Source organism: Acomys russatus, chromosome 21 (assembly GCF_903995435.1).
Source record: "Acomys russatus chromosome 21, mAcoRus1.1, whole genome shotgun sequence".
In the NCBI taxonomy this organism is placed as follows: domain Eukaryota; kingdom Metazoa; phylum Chordata; class Mammalia; order Rodentia; family Muridae; genus Acomys; species Acomys russatus.
In genome coordinates, this window is record NC_067157.1 from 15,142,592 (window position 1) to 15,157,462 (window position 14,871).

Genomic DNA, 14,871 nt, shown 5'->3' on the forward strand with positions numbered 1-14,871 from the left:
AGCCCAGTCCCACTTCATGAGTTCTCCTTTTGCTAAGTGCCTCACTAAGATGGGAAAACATTAGCAGTTTCTCATGTACCCATGTACCTTGCCAATGGTACAAGCTGTGTGCAGCAATACCTTGCCTGCTGTGATGGGCTGCACCTCCAAGCCATTATTTAGATTAATCTTTTAACTCCTTAACTTGCTTTCTGTCAAATATTTCGTCACAACAATGAGAAAAATAATCAAAGAGAATGAAAGGAACATAAGGTTCTTTCTTTCTTTCTTTTCTTTCTTTCTTTCTTTCATTTTTGTTTTTTGTACAGAGGCTGTATTCAAGGACATGGCATGTCTCAATAAACCATTCTCTATGCAACACAAAAGGGAGGTTTTCAGAGTCTTCTTCAATAAAGAAGAGAGACAAGTACTAAGTCAGAATTCATCCTTGTGAGAGCAAAGTGTGGGGATACTGTTAGATTCCAGGAATGCTCTAGCATAACAGTCCTAAAGGATTGGGGGAGAGATGTGTCCAAGGGATATTATAAGCATACTCTCTATTTGTGAGCATATGTCCTAGTTTCTGACCAGATGCTTTGTATTTGCTAATCTGTGACCTCACAGAGCTTAGACTCCTGCCTTCCTAGGCGACAGGGGCATAACCTTATTTGATGATAAGTAAAGAGATGCTTTTTACATTCCTAATAATGACACCCTTACAGTGTTATTCTAACAAGAGGCATTTTAAAAGATTTGTATGTATCTTTATATCTTCAAGATGCAGAGGAAACATTTTCAATTAAGAGATTTCTATAGAAATTTTTCTCAGAGAAGGGAAGTCAAAGGCCTAGAGACAAAGAGAACTCTGTCTACAGGTCATTTTAAAAAGAAGGAGGGAATTGTTAAGATGACCATGAGGGCAGCTTCTCTCTTGGCATGGACTTACACTGCTTTATAAATGAGTTGAATGCTAAAATTATCTTTACCCACCAGACAATACTAAAGAAGGAAGTTCAGTGAAGAACACTTATAAGTACAAAGGCAATGCCAGACAGTTATAGTGGAAGATGCTTATGTGGGCTCATTCAGTGTTTCTTATGGCCTGCTGACATAATCTTTGTCTTAAACGTGCTACCAAGCCATAATGACTGGTGATTTTCACAGTCTTAAACCTTTTCTTACAAAAATCACCAAATCCTGTTTTAATAGCTCTGTGGTGCACTCTATTGTTAAAAAAGACTTATGCCCAAATATAGTCAGTGATCTCCAAACCACTGAACTTAGAACTGTGAGGCTACTTCAGTAAGAAGCTTGCTGTCCCAAAGATATTGAGTGCACTCCACCGCTAATAGTCTTTACCCTGGCTAATGTAGAATATTGCCACTTGAATGGCATTAGGAATGATGTGAGGTCTCTCAGTCTGGCTTATTTACATTTTTGTTGCTCTTCTAAATCTGCTAGATCCTCAAAGTTATCTTCCAAGTCCAGAATTCTACTTTCTCACTAGCTGGGGGGAATGGCTACAAGAGCAAGTTCCCCGTGATGCAGATTGTTTTGACCTAAGGCTTTCAATTGTGCATAGATTCAGGGATTAAACTTAATGCAGCCATGTGCTGAATTTATCCCCTATCTTGCTGTGCATGTCTCAGAACATATACCTTGTTCTTCACTTGATTTTCAGATTCACTGAATGTCTTTATATGGCTGTATCTTTCTCAGTGCACACCAACATATCTTGTGTCTCAGTTGGATATTATCACATATTTACATTACGCTCCTGAGGCCTTTAAATCAATCAATTATGTTTTTATCATAACAGGAAAAAAGCCTAATTATGTCTGACTGTTAACATAAAAATAAATATAATAGAGTAACTTCAGTAAGAATGCCAAGAATTCTACTTAACATAAATATAGGTCCATAATAGATGCTAAATATATATTCTATATCTTTAGTAAGGAGGGTGTGATGGCTGGGGATTACTATGGAGAGAAGATTCTAATATTATTGCTCCACATATCGCAAAGTAAAGAAAGTATGAAGGATAGCTCTACTTTCTTGTTAGTATTTTTTGCTTCCCCAATATATACTGAAAAATATTATTCTCACAAGAACTAATTGACCGTGGGAATCTGCAACATATTCAACTAAGTCTCACAGCAAAAACTTAAAAAATAATCTATGAGAAATTTTATGCTTAATAATCCCAGCATATCTAAGTAATTAAAACCATTCATCCTTGAAGACAAGAAACTACTTGAGTTGTGTATCCTTTCCCTTAAATAAACTGTAGTATAAAGTCATTATTTCACATTAATTCTATCAGCCTTGATTTCTATGTCAAAATATCTAGTATAACACTTTAAAAGAAGGAAGGTTTGTCTAGAGTTCATCATTTGGCAGATCTAAGCCTTCATGTCAGGAAGAGCTGGTGGGAGAAGCTTACATCATGGTATGCAAAAAAGCAAATGAGTGGATTTACTGGAAGGGAGACAGGTAAAATGTGACCTCTAGTGACCTACTTTTTTAAGTCATACCCCATCTTCTAGCCTCCACCGTCTCAAAAATAATGCCATCATATCATAACATCTTAACACAGAGCCCCAGAAATTCAGTTATTGCTGGAAATAGAATCATAGATATATGCATAATGTGTACCATGGATTTTCTAGGAATTTCTTCAGCTGATAAATTTTTAAAAACATGACTAGTACACTTGTGGCAGTATACACTCTGTCACACATAGAAACAGAACCACACAAGTACAGAGGAAGAGGGCAAGTCTATTGTCCTAAGCTGTCTACAGCAATATTTCTGGACCGTATGCTCTCTCCCTTCATCACATGCATGGCTTTGCTGTGGTGCAGAAAAAGGAACAAGGCAGAGGTGATGCCCTTTGATTCTGTCACTAATGGCAAATACAGGCTCCTCTCTTTTTCCTTACCCCACTTCTAACCATCTCCTCTATTCTTTCTCCTCCTTACTCTCTTTCACTCTACATTTAGACAAATCTATGTCTAGCATCTCTAGCTGAAGAAACCCATCCCTGTTTTACTGTCTCCCTCTCTTAAATCCTGGCACACAGAACCTTGAAAATAATGAATCATTTGGCATGGTTATTTTTAGCCACAATAAATTTAATAGGTAGGTTTCAGGAGGGAAAATGGTGTGAATTGTCTATCCCCAAATTTTACCTCTTTCTGTGATCTCAAATGCTATATAAAAAGAGCATTACTTTTTCCAAGTTATGTCATGTGGCAGTCTAAATAGAAAGGCAATAATTTGCATGGGAATGTTTGGTAACTCTGGTTGAGATCCTAAGTCCTCAGGTTTCTGCAACCCATGAGAAATCAGATAACTTGGTCCCTGTGTCTGTATTCTCGTTAAAGCTATTTGTATGTGTGTTTCTCTGACTTCGAAATGATTCTAGAGTTAAGAAATATAGACTAGCTGAGATTAAAATGTCACTTCATTCTTTAATATTTAACTTCTTTCTTTAATTCTTTTCTTGTTTTATTTTAAATCTAACTTTTTCTTTTTATTCTCCTTGAGCCAATCCTCTTACTACTTTCCCATCCCTCTTCTCCCCCAGATACTCTTCTCCTTTATTTACCTTTAGAAAAGAGAAGCCACCACCCAATGATACCAACTAAACATGCCAGAATAAATTACAAGATTAGAAATAAACCCTCATATGAAGGCTCATCCAGGTAAACCAGTAGAAGAAAAATAGTTCCAAGACCAAATAAAAGAGTCAAAGACCACTCTCATTCGTTCCACTGTTAGGAGTCCCACAGTAACCCCAAGAACACAATCATAACATACATGTACTGAACCTAAAGCAGGCCCATGAAGACCCTGGTCATGTTTAATTTTATACTGGGTCTCTGGATTACCCAGTGTCCAGTTCCTGGTCATCCAGGCAGTATTGGGCATGGGCTTCAAGGTAGACCAGTAATTGGCTGGCTGTTCCCACCAATTCTGTGCCATCATTACTCCAGCACATCTATCAGACAGGACAAATTGAAGGTTTTGTGGCTGGGTTGGTGTCCCAGTACCACCATGGAAGCCTTGCTGGTTCCAAAAAAAAAAAAAAAAAAAAAAAAAAAAAAATGGACAGGCACCATATGCACCAAAGTGCAAATAATTCTCATTTAATTGTAGAGAACCTTACTAAAAGATAAGAAAAAAATTAGTCAAACTTTACATCTCTAAACATAGACTCTCTAAACTTGATGGAGTGAGTACATTTTTTTTTTTAAAAAGGAAGAAAAAAGATGTGTTTTCTACAAAAAAAAATCACTGGTTTTCACTATGTCTTCACATATATCTAATATTTCACCATCTTATAGGCTCATTGTGAGGTTTTTATTTTACAAGGCTTATTAAGAGACTCTCATGTTCAACCCAGTGAGCACAAAACATAGATGTCATTGCAGGGCGTAGTAGGGCCTATGTCCTCAACTCATATTGGACAGCTCATTGATGTTGGGAAGATTGTGTAGATGCACAAGGGCAGCCACCACCAATTTGTTTCAAGAGTGTCTATTCATATTTGTTATTTGTCTCATAAGTTCATTATAGAATTTGAACCTATCCCTTGTACAGAACAACAATCATGTATTTTATCTAGCAAAATACCTTCCTCAGATTATTTTAATCATATTGTGATTATTGTGATGAAAATATATTGGTAAATAAGTCTCTATATTTTGTAGACACAAAAAGTGTCTAATTGTTTTATCTGTTGGTCTAAAAAATAGTTTAGTATGGAACTTCTGTGTCAAAGAAAAAATATGTGTATGACGTTGGAATCAGTAAGAAATTCTGTAGTAAGAAATAAATATTTTGACTTAGAATTAATGTAACTCATGTTTGATATCTATATAGTACTGCGTAGAAGACAGAAATAAAACCAAGGAAAGAGCTCAGGGATAATTGCATTTCTTAGGGTTTCTTTTTTTCTGTAGGAACATTAGCTAAAGTAATGAAAATGAGTGATCTCTCCAAACAACAGTGTAGGTGATAAGAATGACATTTCGTTATGGATTAACTCATGAACTATTCTCAATGGCCTCCAACACCCATTAGCACTTCATTATTGCTTAACTGTAAATGTACTTTTGTTGGGAATTTTTAATTAATGTGCTTATACAAGCAGCACCACAAGAGAAGACAGATATAAGAGACAGCCTGCGATCAGATGCCCATAGACAGTGAACAGGGTATGTGACCAGTGAATAGAACTGTGGTTGGAAAACTTGAAACAGAAATCTTCCAGCCATAGCAGAAGACTCTGCTATGGCTGAAGACTCTATCTCCTCTGACATTGCCTGATATGATCTATCTCAGGGGATGTCAGAGTGTGCTGTGGAACACAATGTTAAACAGGAGGTATTCTGCCATTCCTTTTCAGAGTCTAAGTAGCAGAAATCCCTGACTGTGTAAGTCCTATCCTTACTTCACCTGAGGAAATATTACAACTGTCCATGGAATTCTGGAAGGAAGTAGACATTGACTACATAAATTCTTCTTCTTTTTAAGGCCTCACTGACTAGCCCTAACTGAATTACTGAGACTAGTGTCCTTCCATCTATCAAAATTATTCATATGCCGATCCAAAGGGAAGGAGAATCATAGTAGCTCAGTGAGGAACAAATATTGACAAAGTATCTAACAGTTCTAGTTGATGCCATGGCTTAATTTAGTAAACTTTTCAGTTGTTTTGTATTCTTTTGTTATTGATTTAATTTTGCATATTGTTATGGCACTCTTAACTTTTATATCACAAGGAAGAATTCAGTAGCTGTCCGTTTTCTTCTATAATTATATTTTCTTTTCTACATTTATATATTTACAAGAGTTTATCTGGCCTCTTATACTTCTAGCCCATATGATTTCCATTCCTATTTTACCTTCTTCTTCCCTCATTTCTTTTCACTAAATATTAATATTCTTAGTTATACAGAACATATAAAATCCAACTAGTATACTTTTCCTTCCATTTTCAGTACTCTATGACAAAGTTAAGTGCCCACATGTCCAAGGGACAAGAACTTGTCACATCAAATTCACAATCACTAAGTAGAAAGTGATGAGTGTTTGTTTAATTTTATTTTCTCCTTTCTAAATGGATCAAACTCCTGCCCATGTAATATTACCACCTGCAATAAGTATTTGTTCACACCTCAATTAATGTAATGAAAATAATTTTATTAATTTGATAATTGAGATTAATCATCACTTTAACATTTTAATTTTATCAGCTACTAAGAAAAAAACAAAATGACTTTTTCTCAGGAAGATGGAGATATTTTAAATTGTTATACTGACCTAACTAATATGATAATAAATATGTTTCATGGTGATCCAAGATTTTAATGTTTAATATATGTGTACATGTGAAATGTCCGTGTTAGCTTTATGAAGTTAGAAAGAGGATCATGAGAAGAGTGAAATGACTTTTAAGAGATAGTGAGAAGGTTAGTATAATATGTGTGATGTGAGGATGGAAAAGGACTAGAGGGATACAGTGTGCTACAAGTTGGGTAAGAACAGGGGCGTGGGGAGAAGACAGGTGGTAGAGAACCAACAAAAAAAAAGTATATTTTAAAGTCATATATAACTTATTGCTTTGTATACCAACCATTAAATAATAAGAGAAAATGGAACATTACAAACACATTTAGGAATAGCAACATTACATACCTGAAGAGTAAACATTTACAGAGAAAAGAGCATCCAAGGACATGGATAGTACTTCTAGGCATTTCAGGTGAGCAGCAGCAAGGAGATTCATATAGGAAGGGGAAACAGACGACTCAATACAGTAGGAGAAACTAGAATGTAGATCCAAAGGGTACATGGACTTCTACTTTTAGTTAGATGAGAATCATTTAGAAGATGTGCAGAAGATATGAAACTTGCCTCACATTCATAAAATACACCCCCATGTTGAAACTAACTTTATAAGCATGCAATAAGGGCAGATAGAATGGGACTAAAGAAAACAAAGGCAGGGCTAAAGGTAATGAGGACAGCACTGTTTGTCAAAGATGTTTATAATTTAACTAGAGGAAGTCAGTAATAATTGTTCAGGTCAAAGTTGATGTGAGACCATTTAAAATGAAAGGAAGATTAAATTCTTTAAAAGGTACTTGGCATAAACCTATAACATGAAGTTGTGGTCAGTATAAATTGCTTTTTTTGATGAGGCCACATTAAAATACTTGTTTATATTTATTCAAGTGTGGTTTGGAAGTTTGGCATATAATTGTACAAAGATCAATTCTATTGGCCACTTGTTCATTATAATACTAACTTACAATTTTTTGTCTTTTAAGTAACCTTTTCAAATTCTCTAATTAGAACTTATTATAAAAATATTTTCCTGGCTTAGGGAAATGTCTGAGTCAGTAAACACTTGTCATACAGGCATGAGTATATGAATCAAATTTCTAATATCCACATCAAAATGTTTGGCCTAGTGGCACATGGCCACCTGTTGAGTTTCATGTTTTGTAAGAGACCCTGTCTCTAAAAATATGGTTAAGAGCAATAGAGAAGAAAATCGTCCATTTCCCTTAGATTTTCAAATTTTGTGGCGTATATGCCTTCAAAGTAGGATCTTATGATTCTTTGATGATAGGCAGATTTGGGCCCAGGGGTCCCGCTCAAACTAAGGCACCAGCCAAGGACAATACAGGAGGTAAAACTTTAAACCCCTTCCCAGATCTAGCCAATGGTCAGAATATTCTCCACAGTTGAGTGGAGAGTGGGATATGACTTTCTCACGTACTATGGTGCCTCACATTTGACCAGGTCCCCTGGAGGGGGAGACCTGGTGGCACTCAGAGGAAGGACAGCAGGTAGCCAAGAAGAGACTTGATACCCTATGAGAATATACAGGGGGAAGTAATCCGCCTCAGGAACAGTCATAGGGGAGGGGAATAATGGGAAAATGGCGGGGGGGAGGAATGGGAGGATACAAGGGATGGGATAAACATTGAGATGTAACAAGAATAAATTAAAAAAAAAAGAGCAATAGAGAAAAAAGGCTGACTTTGGTCTCTTGTATTCATATGAATAAGCATACATATGCACATGTACTCATTCACACACACACATGCGCACTCATACATACACCCCCCACAAATGCACACATAAACAAATACACAACAAAAAGTGACCACCTATATGTTCATCAGTTGATGAGCGAATAATGAAAATATAGTATATATAAAATGGAATTTTCAGCTATAAGAAAAAATAAAATTACAAAATTTATAGTAAAATGATATAACTAGAAAATGTAATATTACATGAGGTATCCCAAGCTCAGAAATACATTGGCACATGTTCCTTCACATTTGCAGATCTTAGCTTCTAATTGTTATATATCTCTATTTATATGTCAATAAATGTAGCTGGCATCTGTAAAACTAGAAAGGAACTCAAAACAAAGGTTAAAATGAGGTTTAAGAGAAGAGCATGGGGAGGGTGGTAGAACATACATAATATGGTACTGGAACACTGTCTGAAAAGGTACAATAAAACCAGGGATATGATGGAGCAGATGACAGATACAGGGAAATGAAACCAAAACTACCTATGTATGAAAATACCTTAGAGAAATTGGTTAGTTTTTATGCTCAAATGAATAAAAAGATAAATATTGTCATGTGTTTTCTATGGCAAAATAGAATGGCTTCTCCTTTAACCATTCTCTTTTCCAAAAGGAAGAAAGATGCTTGATCAACTACACTAAGGCAGGGCAGCAGATGGTGTCTTGAAAGGGGACAGAGAGAATTGAAATGGCTAAAGATAAGAGTGAAAAATGCCATCGTCTGGTCATGACACATCTATTGCAGTCTTGAGCTCATAGCAGTGGCCTGCACTGAGCTTGCTCAGGACTGGCTCTGTCAATACTATTGGATCAGCCAGAAGCTCAAGAGCATTGTCCTGCCCTGTTGATCTCCTAAAAAGTTAGAGGAAAGGGGAAATTAGCCCCCTTTGTATACTCAGTGGCGAAACCACCAACTTCAAATGCAAAATTCTAAATATGTGGTTACACAGATGCTCTTGATTAAACTCAATGGGTCACAACACAAAGCAATATTACTTGAATATGGAAAAGATGTCTGTAAGGAGAAGAAAGGGAACTGAAAGAGGTCAGAGGTGAGATGAATTAGAATGAATTTTGTATGTATAGGAAAGCATTAAATAATTAAAAAAAAATCACTAAGAGTGAATAAAGGTAATAATTCCTGAATCTAACAGGAAAGATATAGAAAGTATATACAGTAGGGACAAATCACTCTCTGAGGAGGAGAGATAATGACTTAAATCTGCAATAGCAAGTAGTGTGTTCTAAGGCAGAGACTAATAGCACCATGGTCTCTCTGTAAACACCTGGTTCATCACCCCCAGTTCAGAGGACCTTCACAGCGAAGAAACATTTGAAAAATATAAACCAATCATTTCCCTCTCATCCCTAAATCCTTTTCCATTGTGATCCGCCTCAGGATTCTCTTTGGTTCTTACTTCTGCAGGTCACCTTGGTCTTGCTCCAGGGTCGTACACATAGTATTCCTCTCCTTTATCTCTATTGCTATCCTACAATATTGTGCTTGACTATTTCAGTCTCTTGGGTGCTATAACAAAAGAATCACAGATTAAATGGAATATGAAACCCTAAATGTATGTGTCCCAGTTGTGGGAATGTGGAGTACAGTAAGGCTCTCACTCATAATCATACATGGAGCTCTTCTTGGACACACCCACACAGCCATGGTGAATGAGCCAAAGTATCTTTTTGGAATCTCTTTTATTTGAGCGTTAATTTCACTTGCAAGGGTAATCTCAGTCCCCAACGGTGCCATTTCTAATGATAGATTACATTTGGGGTCATAACCTCATTATGTACATTTTGAGAGGACAAAGATACTCAGTCCATAGCACCAACTAAAGCCAAGTCATTCTTCTGATCTCACTAAATGGCATTTCTCTGCCATAACCTTGTGCATATTCACAATCTAGCCCAGTAGCTTCTGCTTTTATTCTCTCCTAGAAGCTTCATGACTTGCTTAGAGTCCATTTCCCGTAGGATGTTGTTGACCTATCAATGCAGGAAGCTGGTTTGTTCTATTCACCACTTGTTATCCAACACCTGGACCAGTGCTTGACCTTGATAGTATCAGGTGATGCTTCTTCAGTTCAATAGCACTGGACATGTGCCTTCTCATCTTCCTCAGGAATGCTCCTTCATTTAGAATGGCATTTCTCAGTGTGATCCACCGATGAGAACCACAGAGATAATTTAACACTTTCATTAGTCATAATTATAAGTAAAGGGGCACATAGAATTTAATAATGTATTTTATTTAACCAAGCATAAAAATATTGTTACTTGACCATAAAATGTGTATGATGATTATTAATAGGTTATTTCATTTTCATTTTTTATATAAGATCTCTGATAGCCTCTGTTCTGTAGACTTGCAGAACAACTCAGTCAAAAAAAGACATTTTAAAATCTCAAAGTCCTTATTATATTTCTAAAGACACAGTATAGGTCAGACATGGGACTTGGAAGAATCAAGCTGAAACTAGCCTGGAAACCTCCTCCCTGAGTATTAACCCTCATACTTCAGAAGGTGTTATGTACTCTATATCAAGGGAGAAAAGTTATCAACTCTCCTAACTGAGTGAATAACCCATAAGCAGTAATTAAGGGGCCATGAAATTCCTAGGGATGAAGAGACATGGAAGGGTTGGAAGGAGCAGAAAAAGGGACAAATTGTGTAATTATATTTTAATTAAAATAAAGCATTTTAAAACAGAGGAAATAATTAAACATTGGTGTTTAATAAAATGGACTTATCATTTCCTGGGCATCAGTAAGCGGACGGTGTGGAACAAAGCATTCCTCTTATCCAAAAATCACTGTAAACCTATGTTAAATATGTCAGATGATATTGAAAATTCAAAAGTTATAACAAGTAAACTGTAGTTAGTGTTGATAAAGTAAGTGACTTCTTCCATGTCATAAGTGTCTGCATTTATATACACCCAGCTTATGGGTGACCCTTACTAATTACTAGGCTTTCAACTAATTTTTGTCTACATTGATGGTGGATACATTTCTTTGTTTTGTCATGATTTGAAGGAATTCTAAATAAATTTACAATAATCTCAAAATGTAATTAAATATTTGCTATGGGTACCAATGATACATCGGTGTGTGTGTGTGTGTGTGTGTGTGTGTGTGTGTGGTGTGTGTGTGTGTGTTTTTTGAAACTTTGTTTTAACAGAAATGTTAAAATTTATGTTTTAACTTATTTATGTTTTCATAAGTTATTTTAATTCTTAAAGGCACACAAACTTTGCCTAATATAATGATGACTAAGGGTAGAGTACGAAAGAAAGCAAGAGGGCAAAGAAAATCAAACATTTTGTAATTCACTGTTATTTCTCTGATTTTTGTTCATTTAGACACAGAGAAAAGACTAGTATTCCGATTTTCTCCATAGCCCACTCTGCCCCAGATCACAGTGACCTCATTAAGCTCTCAGGCACATCCTTAATGACTAATGTGGCTGAGGAACTACTCTGTTGGCTTTTCTGAAGGCAGGTGCTGCTGCATGAATGCAATGTCATTGTCACCCATGTGTTTGCAGCTTCCAGGTTCATCCTGCTGCTTAGAAAACAGGAACTGGAAGCTGAAAGGAGGGACTTAGAATAGCATGACTTCAGTGCTACAAGGGCACAGGCTGCTGACCATTTGGCTCATCCAAGGCCTGGGAACACTCCTGGGAGCACACGAGAGCACAGCGTTTCCACGGAGCCTTACAGTCTTGCAGTTTTCTCTGTGTAAAGATGGGATTCGCTGCTGAGATCAACCTTTAAAATGCATTAAGCTTAGGTATATGAGAGGTTGAAAACTCTTAGTTATGAAAACTCCTGTTTATGTGTGCCTTTTTAAACATAGTGCCAAATAGCAGTGAAAAGTAAGTAGTTAAACATCAGTGAAGAGAGAGACCCAGGGTATTAGAAGTTTTGATAGTAAGAACTAAAAAGGACTTGCTCTCTTTGAAGTAATAGAAGACAATAAAACTGTGAAAGTTTAGACTAAAGCATGTATTTCCACATTAAGACATATGTTCATGATATTCACCAGTGCATATGGAATAGGCTAATATATGCTCCCAAATATGCATATATCTAATATGTGACACATCTATTATTTGTTTAAAATACTCTTCTAACAATATTTAGGAAATTTCAAAATATAAACAATTTCAAAAGAATAAAATATTTGTTTTTCATAGGGTTGATTTAGCTTATGACATTTATAATTTTATCTATTAATGATGGTTTGTTATTTTGCAAGTAATGAAGTTTTAGGCAAATGTTAAAAATCTCCTTGATATTTCTTTTTTTCCACTATTTTTTAAATTAATTTATTCTTGTTACATCTCAATGGTTATCCCATCCCTTGTATCCTCCCATTCTTCCCTCCCTCCCATTTTCCCCTTACTCTCCTCCCCTATGATTGTGCCTGGAGGGGACTTCCTCCCCCTTTATATGCTCATAGGGTATCAAGTCTCTTCTTGGTAGCCTGCTATCCTTGGTATTTCTTAAAGACTATCATGACATGTGAGTATATAAAATCATACTAGTTAGTAAACATTAAGAGAAATTTACTTTTCTAAATCTAAGTTTATAAATCCTTTGAAACATGCTTCTTTTAGTAAACACAAAAGGGTAGCAGTAATTTCACTTTTTTCCATTATATTTCAATATTCACATCAATCCATAAATCCAAAATAAAATCAATATATGATAAAACGGTGCTCATAAGACAATTCCCCAATTTTATTGAGGTAAACTGGGCAAACAAAAAATGTATGATGTGATACACAGTACATTTACTGCGCTTTCTATTAATCAAACTCATGAGCACACCCATTACCAATACATGTTTATCTTTCTGTAGGTGTGCTTGTGCGTGTGCGTGTGTGTGTGTGTGTGTGTGTGTGTGTGCATGTGTGTCTGCGCGCGCGTGTGTGTGCATGCGCGCGCGTGTGTGCGTGCGTGGTGTGTGTGTGTGTGTGTGTGTGTGTGTGTGTGTGTGTGTGTGTGTGTGCTGAGTGCACTGGAGAGATGCTTTCTGCACATTGTAAGCACACCGCAATCATTGCAGAAGATATCACACACCCTGTCCATTAGAACTCTGGAACTTCCTCATTCATTGTGATTGGCTACACTCCTTCATCAATACTCCTCATTTCTGCATTTCCCACCCACTCGTGGCCAGAATGTAGTGCTAGTCTTTCTAAATCAAGTTTATGTCGCTAGACATAAGTCCCGTAGTTTCATCTGTAATGTCACAAACATGAGAGGTTTCCATAAATGGAACTGGAAAATGTGTGAATATTAGTCCTTTAATCTCTCCAAATATTACAACATAAAAGATATAAAGAAATAAATGTGTTATGAGGATCAGTGTCCTAATTCTTAAGGGCCATGTCTTTGTAATTAAATAAAGAGTGCCTGGAACTATGTAGGTCATGACTTTTGTTATTAATTCTGTTAGAATTACTGCCAAAGAACCCTCAAGCTCACACGTAGTAATAGTTTCCTCATTTTTATATATGTGAAAACTGAAGAATTACTCTTCTTTTTCACTTGCTACAAGTCATACTTCTTGTCCATCAGGGAGACATGGGCCATAGCAGAGCATATGTTCAGAATTTCACAGGAGAGAGGAAGCTGTAAACACAGCAATCAATGTGTAAAGGGAAGTTAAAGAACCATTTTCTGTATTTTACTTTTATTGAGAGACTAGCTATTTGGGGAGTTTTAAAAACTCATTTCATTTTATATCTTTTTAAAGATTAATTTGTTTGGGGTAGTTATTTTCCATTTTCAGAACCTAGTGGAAACAAAAGGTACACAGTTTCCATCTCCAATATTTCAAATTGTTTTGAGATTTCTGTAAACCAGTACTACTAGATTTACACCATTTCCACTCTGTAACCTTTCCTATGGCCTTTTCTTCTAAATCACTATTGGTAGACACAACACACACACACACACACACACACGTGGAGTGCAAAACTGCTGAGCCCATTCATTTTGTTTGTTCATTTGTTTTTGAAGATAGGCTTTCTCTGCATAGTCTTTGCCATCCTGGACTCACTTTGGAGACCAGGCTGGTCTCAAACTCCCAGCGATCTTCCTGTCTCTGCTTCCTTGAGTGCTGGGATGGAAGGCATGTTTGTTCTTATCTACTCACGTATGTTCAGAGCTGATGATTTGGAACTGGGTCTCCAGCCAGGGGCCTCTTTGAACCCTGGAGAAAATGGGCTCATCTTTTTTCAATAAACATTAATTGCTCTTAGCTCTTCATCTAGTGAAATCACATCCATCTGCATTGAATGTAGACTAGTGTTGTCAATATACAGGTCTTGTTTAGGTAATCCCATTACTGAGTTTTCAATGATGCTTGCATGTGTGCATGTGTGTGTTTAGAAGATACCTTCTTAGCAACCAATATCCAACATAAAAATATAAAAATTGGTTGGTCACCCCATAACCAGTCATTCTTTGCATTTTGACCAGATATTCATTTCCAAAGTTCCACCCATCTACTATAAAAATTAAGCCTTTTTAATGAGGGATAAGTGAAACTCGTCTTCGATATATGAATGTATATTTAGAATACAAGTAAAGATACATTGGTGTAGGAAAAGTGCAGTAGTAAGTTCTTCCCCCAGGGGCCATAGCCTCTCCAGACCTGGGTACTTGAATAGGTTTGCAGTACAGAATATGACCTCTCTCTTACTCATCAGTCCTTAAACCAATTAAATAGCTCTTGGTTACCCACAA